The following is a 10,647-nucleotide window of genomic DNA, read 5'->3' on the forward strand; positions in this document are numbered from 1 at the left end:
CCAAAATGGGGCTGGAAATCCGGGTAATCAACCACCTATTCAATGATACTTATTTAATCTTAGCCCTTGATTGAATCAAGGGTCAAGATCCCTCCAACTTGACTAGTCAAGTTGGGGAAACTTGAGGGAATATGATTCCTTTCCAAATGTACTTATTTTTGTACCATTTGGTTAACAAAAGGTGTCAATTCTTGTTACCTTGCTTGTAAAATGGGTCAACTAACAAATTTCCACAACTTGTGTTAAAATTTTTATCTATTCTTTTTAATGGTGTTAATAAGTTATATTATTATTTTTAAAAAGTTCTTATCATGATTAATACTTTGGATATGTTCCTAACTATAAGTGGTGGTAGGGGTGTTCGCGGTTTGGTTTTTACCCGGTTAAACTGTAAACCGAACTATTTAAAAAACAAAAAAAAAACCAAACCGTTTTTGAATTTGGTTTTGGGTTGGGTTTGTAACCAAAACCGAATTAAATATGTGGTTTTTGGTTTGGTTATGGTTATATGATAATGAATTTGGTTAAACCGAAAAAACTGAATAACTTATATTACTATGATGTATTATTAAAAATATTTAATGCATATATTTTTTGTATGGATAATTATTTATGTATTTTTTACTTTTTATGTCTATTTGTTATGTTAACTTTTTCCCGAAATTAGAAAAATTCAAATGACAAACAATGAAGAACTCGATGAACTTTTTTTTAATATTGATGACAAAAAAGAGTTTAGCAGTTTGAGTTATGTTTACTTATTTATCCATATTGTGTTTGAATTCTAAATTACCACATTGGTGAAAATTGAAATTATGAACCTATTTTGATTGAACACAACTTAGACAAAAAAAAGGGTGAAATTGTGTTTTTCATATTTGGTTTTTTTGGTTTTAAACCAAAACCGAACTGAATTCTAATTTAATTTTGTTTTGGTTTTTAATTTTGAATTAGGTTTTGGTTCGGTTTTGGTTTTGAAAAATAAAAATAAAAAAACCGAAAAACTCGAACCAAATAGACCGAATAACCGAAAACCTAACCGGTGAACACCCCTCAGTGGTGGAGTCAACCTATTGTCCATTGACAAATATCAAAAACTTAATATTATTGAAAGGCCATTATACTTCTTAATAGAGATTGAAACTAATCAAATACTGATTATGCTAAAACCAAAACTAATCAATACTGAGTATGCTAAAACAATTAAATTACATTATATGCTAAAACAATCAAATTACATTATATATGAACTAATTTGGTAATCATTTATATTATTTGTACTGAACTATTTTGTAAAATAACATGAGGGGTAACTTTTAAATAAAAACTAGATGAATGTCTGCGCGCTGCGACGGCTAAATGGTGATGGTTTTAGGAATTTATGGCTACGGTTGTAATAAAGTGCGATGATTGAAGACGGTGGGTTGTAATAGACTGGGAATTTGGAGTGCACATGCATATCTATCTAAACCTTCATTCCCGGTGTGATCTCTGACCAATTTACTTGGACTCATAAATCCAAGGTTTACCCTTTGTTTTTTCTCTTTAATTTTTGGTGGAACATGCATGCTTCTTTTCTTACTCTAATTCTATCTTATCTATCTATGATTTACATATATATGTTGCTATACCAGTAGTATACCAACATTTGGTATTAGCAAATACCGCTTGCTATATATATATATTACGAGTATAGTCGAAGCTCTATAAATTAATACTTGATAAATTAATAACCCGATAAAACTAAAACTTTGTCTAGGACTAGTACAAAATTGGACCCCAATCAATAAAATAATAAGATAATAACATTTTTGAAATCTCAATGTATTTATATTGGTCCCAACGAAACTATAAATTAATAATTATTAGGATCTTTTAAATTTTAAGATTGCTTAGTTACTTTTTTTTTTTAAACTTCAAATCTATATTGAGTTTATCTTTAAATCTTCTCATTGTATTCAAGAGCTGTGACATTGTTTTTTTGTATTGCTACAAAAAATTGTGAAGAGTTTTTGTCATTTACAATATTTTTTTGTAAAATTATTGGATCATCCTCAACTTCGTCATTAACTAGCTAGACTTTGAATGATTTCGCCATAAATTCTTGTTTTGATGCTGACTCTTAAAAAAAACGGAAAAAAACAACAACATATAGTTTGAGGAAACTCTTAATACCAAGCATGCACGCAGGTTTCATTTAATCACATATTATAACCTAATCTATACTTCTATATAAATATTGTCTACATTATATTGAAATGTCTTGAAGCAGAAAGGTTGGATTAAGTGGTTAACATCTTTGTCTCTGGAGACATGGTTCATGGGTTCTATCCTCACCCCTTGCAAGGCTGGAAGTCCTTTTCTATCTTTAGATAGAACCTGGAAGCAGCCTCTTTACACTGTCGTGGTAGGGGTAAGACTATCTACATCTTAACCTCCTCCACACACCGTCAAGATATTTGGACGCAAAACCCGTGAAAAACGACATTGGGCGTTACTTACTTTTTTTTATATTGAAATGTCTTAAATGGAAATTACTATTTTGCCTTAATGATTTAACTTTAATTCTAAACTGTTATCTTATTACTTAATCCTAAACACTTATCTTTTAAAATATATTCATTTCCACATTAACATGAATTACATTTACGTCAATCTACACCACTCAATAACTCCGTCACCACCACCAATCACTGCGGCCATCACCACCAGCAACCACCACCAACAGCAACCGCCACCAACAGACCGTCATTGTTATCATTGCCGGACGTAAGTACCGTGCTAGTTAAATTAAATAAATATTGATAGAATAGTGAAGTTATATGCCTCTCCTTGTCAAATGTTCTAAACTTTACTTTTGTTCCTATAAAAACTTTGAGTTTTGTATTTTCAATCTCAATGGCCTATAATTATATTAAGTAACAATAAAAATATAGTTTAGTTATTGGATTGTCTAAAAGAACTATATAGTATAATAAAATTTTTGAATATGCTTTTTGAAAATAGTTAGAAATGAATTCATTGAAAAATAATCTCCCTTTTCATACTAAAGGAGACCACCAAAGTGACATCACAAAGTTGTGTTGTCGAGCATATAGGCTTGCCACATTCGAAGTATGATGTCAAGTGCTATGTATTTTATGGTGTATTTGGTGTGTGTATGGGGCGTATTTGGGCAGTATATATGTGTGTGGAGGTTGTTTGGGCGGGCTTTTGATTTTGAAATTTAAAAGAAAGAGAGAGATGGAAAATGGAGGGAGAAAAGTAAAATAAAAGGTCATTGTGGACAGAGCGATGATGAAAATAAGTATTCTGTTTTTCAGGCTCAGGTTGTTTGACTCGATGATGACATGAGCGAATGATGACATGAGCGAATCAGATTCTGAAATGGCTGATCCAAATGAAAAAATTTGGTATGTAATGAGCCTGCCAAGAACCATATATGGTGAGTTTTTTTTAACTTCAATTCTGTAAATTTAAACTTAAATCATCATTACAAAAAATGAGGGTACTGATAGAGGGCCATGGAGGAGCTTATGTGCATTGCCTGCATTTTGGGTACATCTTTTACATTAACATTCAATCGGTGTGAATGTGACTAATATGTATTTTAGTGGATAGTGTGTTCAAGGTTTTAAATTTTTGTTTGAATTTTAAGTACTGTACTCTCACATAGACAGCTGTGTGAAATCTGTTTTTGTTAGATTGTAACATTAGCAATAAATCTGTTTTTGATATCAAATGTCATTTTAGGTTCCAATACATGAACAATGAACCTAATAATCTGTTCTCTTAAGGTAATGCATACTGTTATATGATACATTAGCTAGGTAATGTACTTTTCACATGATTTGTTACGTGTAGGTGCTGGTGTGGTGGAAATCATCATAGGTCATGGCGTCATGCCAAGGTTTCAATCGGTTTTGTATAAGAGAAAAAGATCCCTGAGGTAATTATTACTTTTCATTTATCTTTCAGTTTAGCTTAAACTAAAGTTGTCTCAACCAAAGTAATCAGGTGACAAATCCTTTGTAAACAATCTATTTCTCTAATAACTAACCAAAATTTGAGGTTACGATTCTGATGTTATAATTCAGGACTTATCGACTATCATGAATACATGGTTGTGAAGAATCATGTTGAGAGCATCTATAAACTAGCTAAACACCATCTTTTATCTGAGGTAATTTTAGACTTTGCGCCTTTTTGTATAGGTAATTGTATACATTTTTCTTGATCCTTCAATTGTTAGTATGCTGGTTTAATGCAAATTAATATTTGGTCATGCTTTTGATGTAGGTTCATTGGAAACTTTGAATAGCTCTCAGATTTTCTATATGGATTGCTCTCAGATAAATCCTCCCAGGTATACATAATTTTTCATTTATTGTTTTAGGGGAAATGTCACCAAATACTCAGGGAAGTGTTGGAAAGCAATCTGTAACAGATAAGTGTGATGATTTATACTAAATTAAAGGTGGCATAATGGGTGGGTTGGGTAGGTTGCTTGCAGGTCAATTTGACCCAAAACATTTCATGTGGAAGATTTATTAATTATTTAATAATAAGTTTGTTTAATATGATACAAAAGTAGCCATTATGACCATTGGAATTGGAGAAGCTTGGTGCAAGGCTTTTTCAGACCATTCTAATTGCATTAAGCAATTAAGCATTAAGAAAACAATGGCAGTAAGGACTAAGGAATGCTAAAGTTGAACATGCCCCTATAGGGTCTGAGTGAGTCTTTATCTAATTGCTTACATCAAAATGTTTTTTACCGTCTTCAGTATAAAGAATGATAGAAATTCCGACCTTTAAGTTTCAGTTGTGTCAGCTTCTTTAACTTAAAAGTTTCTTACAGAAATTATGCATATGCTAAAACTTGTATATGGTATGTTTCATATAGCAATTCTGATAGCAGTATATGCATAGTGGAATTTTACAAGAATTAAAGGGATTGGATGGAATGGGCTTGTGTCATCTTGCGTTAAAGTATCGTGTTTTATTTCCTTCTTGATATCATGAAGTTTGTTGTTTGTTACATCCTTAGTGGCAAGGCTTCGCTCAGAATGATTGACAACAAGGTAACTTTTATTAATAAATCTTCAGGTTGGGCGGGTTACAACAAGGTAACATTTTTCGCATGTATGTAACTACAGGCTGCTTTTACAACAAAGGAGAAATACGGAAGAGGGGAGAGAGATGCTCTATGGGCTTATGCGCAGAGGACTCTACACGGGCTTCAAGCACCTGATACATCAAACCTTTTCAATGAGAAAAGCAACTATAAGTCAAAGGTTCATGAATATCCTTCAAGTGAAATTAGTGCTAAGGAAAGTGTGAAGTTTCCTATTTATGATAAAGAAGCTGAGCCAAGTTGTAGTCGGCTCAAATTTTTTCTGAAGTCTTCAAAGGCAATCAAAACGAATCTGTCAGTTGCTTGGGCTAATGAAAAACCTGATGGGAGGGGAAATCAAACACACTCTGGGTTCAGAAGAACTAAAAAGGAAAAGGAAAAGAACACGGTTTTTGAGTTTTGACATCGTGGACGAGAGTGTTTATGAGTCTGATCATGCATTCCGATTTCCATTAGTGTGCTGAAGCACTGAGCAAAGCAACTGCTGTTGCTTCTGGAAACTGGATGTTCCTTATCCTGGTAGGTTGTACATTTCTGCTTGTATATAATTTTTAGCTTTTCTTATATTATATTTTGAAGTGTGCTAAAGACTGAAAAATGGGTACGCCGGGATGGTTGGGTAACAGGTCAAAATGCATTCAGGTTATAAGTAGGTCAAAGTGGATCGGGTTACGTTTACCTGCCAACACTTTTGGTTCCCTTTGAGTTTTATAATATCATTTTTTTCAGTTATGCACTTTTACAAGCTACTGCACGGATTAAATTACTTTAGGCTTACTAAGTTGTTTTTGAATTTGAATTTAAAGAAACTATTTGATGGGTCATGAGTGTTGCAATGCTGATGATTAAGTTGCCTACTAGCAACATTTACTTATGGGTTGGGTATTATGGTTGGGAAGTATAGAGTTATCAATTCAAGTTGCAGGGTCTGTCCGTTACGGTATTAGCTACTGGATTTGAAATGCGTACAATTTAAACTAGAGCTATATAATTTGTATATACGTGTTTTCGTTTTGAAATTTCCCAGGTAATGAGGAGCATTGGTTAATTTTTGACCTTATGGATATGTGTCATCAGAAGTAAAGGATAAACAGATTTGATCAAATATGAGCATGAAAGGTTTGAACTTTGGCTTCAAGTTATTACGCATTCTTTTCTTTTTGTGGTACCAATTTTTGGAACGATATATGGATTTGTTTGTGGTATCTCTAGAAGTTAAGGTTTGGAAGTGTCTTTAATGTGAAGTTCTAATAATAAGCTAATATGATCATGTTGATGGAGATTTATTTCATGTTGATGATCATGATCTCACAAACATTGTTATTTTATAAATTTAGTAACATATATAATATAACTAGACTAATCGTGTATAGATTACAACTTTGCTATACTTACCTTTGCATATGATAGAGGTTATTTAATTAACGATTTTAAACTTACTCACGTTTTTCGCAGGATAAAAATCTAGTATTTTATAAAGATATTGTATTTTAATACTACATGACTACATGTTGCCAGATGATGGCTCAAATCTTTACTCCAAAATGCACTTTTACTCTAAATTTGGAGTTCTGGAAATGAAAGCTTAACCATGTCGTCTAATTTGAAAATTTTTTTGGAGGAGGTTGAGTATCTCCCTTTCCAAACCAATTTATTCTTTTAATTCAGTTTTATAGTCATTATTAACATTTTTTTTAAAATTATGTCATTAGTTTGTTAAATACAGCTTATTACACTTATAAAGAACGATTAAAAATAAACTAAAATGTGACATAACATGTTATATAAAAGTTACAACTCAACATAAACATAGTTTTAAGGTTTAACCCGGTTTTTAAAATATTGGCGTAGATACATATGGATCGGAATATCGAAAATAAAGGACAGATTTAGTCATTCTTTTACCTATATATTAATCTAATTAAAAAAACGCTTGCCCTTTGCCGATATACGGCGGGTGGTATATGTTTTTACTCAATTCCAAATGCAAGTTGCAAGTAATTAATAAAAAGAATTCGGTGCACCCCACCCTCTAAAGACCTTATTTTGGCCTTTTTTCCCTTTCTCAATTCATACGTGCTAAATTCATTGCATTCTTTATGGCAATATGTAATCTTGAAGCATTCTTTATTCCAATTTGGGCCAAATTTCTTCCAGTTGTTTATTGCACTATTTTGCGAGTATTTTAAACAATATTGTAAGAGTAATCTAGATTAAAACTTACAACCAACGTTTTAAACTATTCTTAATAAGTTACGATCACCGAAACAATTAGAGATAGAACCCATAAGGAGGATGACCATTGCACTATTTTTATGCCCTACATCAGCAAATGTGTTTTAAGTTATTCTACAATACAATATAAGAGTTACCCCGGCACACATGTTCTTCGGATACTTATATTGCTATTTTCAGAAGTTCACCCAAGGGTGAAAATGAGCCGAGCCGAGATTCATCAATTTTAGGCTTTTTTGTTCATTTATTCAAAATTGTGCTCGACTCGACTCGTCATTGTTTGAGCTCTAGCTAAATACTCGTTTATAATTTTTCAATATTCAACTATATTTCAAGGCTTTGAACTCGATAAACTCTATACGCGTTTGTATTTTTAAAAATTTTTATTCTATTTTTTTTAAATAGAAAGTATTTAGTCAGATTATAGCTTGAAAGTAATTATACCCTATTATAAGTTTACTATGAGTAGTGACTACACGTAATAATTCAATGATTTTGGGAAAACTCGTTATGTATCAACTAGTGTCTTTTGAATCGAGTTCCTCTTTCTTTAAGCAAGGCTTGTTAGTTTGAAAGGTTTTACTTGAAAAAGAATTTAACTTGATCCGCCATACATGCACATTTAGAATTTTGTCTCCTCTTAAATACCGCTAAATACAAATACTATACACATATTGTAAAAATAGTGACACACATTAGTGCTAAAGTAATCAAATTATGTAGTATCAAGTTTGTATAAAGATGAAGATAAAAGTAAAAGAAAAAAAATGGAGTATATATAGAGACGGAGCCAGAAAATATTTAGTGAGGGGGCAAAATTTAAAGAATATTTGTCATACTTATAGTATCCGAGAATGTAAAAAAAATTTGGGCCCTAACTCGGAAATAGAAAATGAACCCTCAAAAGAATTTCTGTCTCCACACCGGGTGTAACACTCATATTTAATCCTACATTTTTTATAAATAAAAATCACACATGTCGGGCAAGATCTTTTTAAATGAAAACATATATAATCATAATGCAAAAAACCCGAAAAATATATCTTTTATGAAATAATTAGCTTGTATATATATCTTTCCTACATAACTATAATAATTTGAAATAAAATAATTTTGTCACAAACACCTACACTATTAATGTATCACATCATTTACATACCCAAACAAATAAAATTTTTTCTTTAATCTTTCTTCATTCTTTCTATTAATAATTAAAACAATTCAAGTTTTTTATTCTCCCAATTGAGAGATCTATCTCAAAATTATATGACCAATTATTTGTAAAGAATAAGTTTATGACAACAAATATGATATTTGTATATATTTCTTATTTATTTTTTCTTACTTGAAAAAAATTACAAAATACCATTTATATACTAAAAAATTACACTATACTAAAATTGGAGTGGGGGCAGCTGACCCCGCTGCCCCCATAGTGAATTTGCCCATGAGTATATATGTAACACCCCGAGCTAGGCTCGAAATACTATCAAAAAGATATAGTGTATGCATGAAATTATCGTAGAACATGAACTATATGAAATAAAGGGGATTCGGTGAATCCAACATCAATAAACAAGCACATAATGCATAATGCAAAGTACGGGAAAATGAATCCTAGATCCATGTAAGTCCAAGCCCAAGCTTTAGCACAAACATCAATCAACCGACACATCTTGGATTCTCTTGAATACCTGAAAAGTGTACTAAACAAAGTCAACACTAGGTTGGTGAGTTCGTAGGAGCGAATGACAAAGATCTAATGCCAAAACCATTCACAAAATGAACAAGGAGAAAGAACAAGGAACACACTTACAGTAAGTCCTTAAAAGGCACAAGTATTCAATTTAGGTTGGCTCGTAGCGCAACTTAGACCCACATGTATCCATTACACAACTATACCATAGCTAGAACACATATAATGCACAAGAGCATAGAATGTCGATGTCAACAAGTATACATCAAGTTCTAAAATATCAAACATATTCATGCAATGTCCCTCAATTGTTCTCATGTCATCCAATTGTCATCAAGTACATATAGTACCCGTTCATTGTCATCAAGTACGTATAGTACCCGTTTATTTGCACTTGCACACATTGTCCCTCAATTGTCATCCATATTGTCATCAAGTACATAAGTACCCGTATAATGTCATCAAGTACATAAGTACCCATTTAATGTCATCAAGTACATATAGTACCCGTTTAATGTCATCATGTCCATCATCTCAACCATACACAATGCACACACATTTCATACGACTTTACATTTAAGGAATCTTAGATTTTTGTATACAGGGTCACCCGTAGCCTTCCCACCACATCTGCAACTCATTAAATGTATCATCTTCTTTCATGTAAATACAACTATCCTAATCATAAATAAGTCAATCATACTAAATTAATCCATAATCAATCAATGTCCATCAATGACCCTCACACATGTACTCACATAATGAACTACGCAAGGTATTTAGAATACACATAGTAAACAAGAACAAGTAATAATGATATCAATAAGTATCTAACAAGTTTTATAATGCCAAACATGTCTATCAATGTCCCTCAATTGTACGTAATGTACTTCATTGTACTCAATTGCACGTAATGTACCTCATTGTACCCAATTACACGTAATGTACCTCATTGTACTCAATTGCACGTAAGTTTTTCATCCATGACCATCAATGTCCACCCAGAAACAAAACACCATGTGTATATACTTCGTACGATACTACTTTTGAAAGGCCTTTGATGCTTATATATAGGGTCACCCGTAGCCTTCCCACCACATCTCCAACCTTTCGAAGGTATTACCGTCTTCCATATATACACAACTAACCTAATAATCAACCAAACATACACATACAATAATCATATAACAACCACGTATTTGCACGTCAACAATCCATCAATCAAACAATGTCATCACTCAAGACACTCAAACATATGCACAATCAAGTCATGTCATCAATTAAGGAAATCAAACGTATGCACAATTGAACTATGTCATCAATCAAGACAAACACATAATTGCACAATCAAACAAGTTAACACACAAAGGTTGTACACTTTTCAGCTCGAATCTCAAACGAGTAGGGAGCTACGAACTCACCTTAGCTTCCAAGAAAAACAACAAGTTTATATCGAGTTATAAATGTCCAACAATCGCCACGCGTCCACAACCTATCAATATATAACATATGGTCATCAAAGACAACTCAAAACCTAGAACGAGACACTTTGACCTGACATTTTTAGAAATGTACAAAG

The sequence above is a fragment of the Erigeron canadensis genome, chromosome 2 (genome assembly GCF_010389155.1).
Source record: "Erigeron canadensis isolate Cc75 chromosome 2, C_canadensis_v1, whole genome shotgun sequence".
Taxonomy (NCBI): Eukaryota; Viridiplantae; Streptophyta; class Magnoliopsida; order Asterales; family Asteraceae; genus Erigeron; species Erigeron canadensis.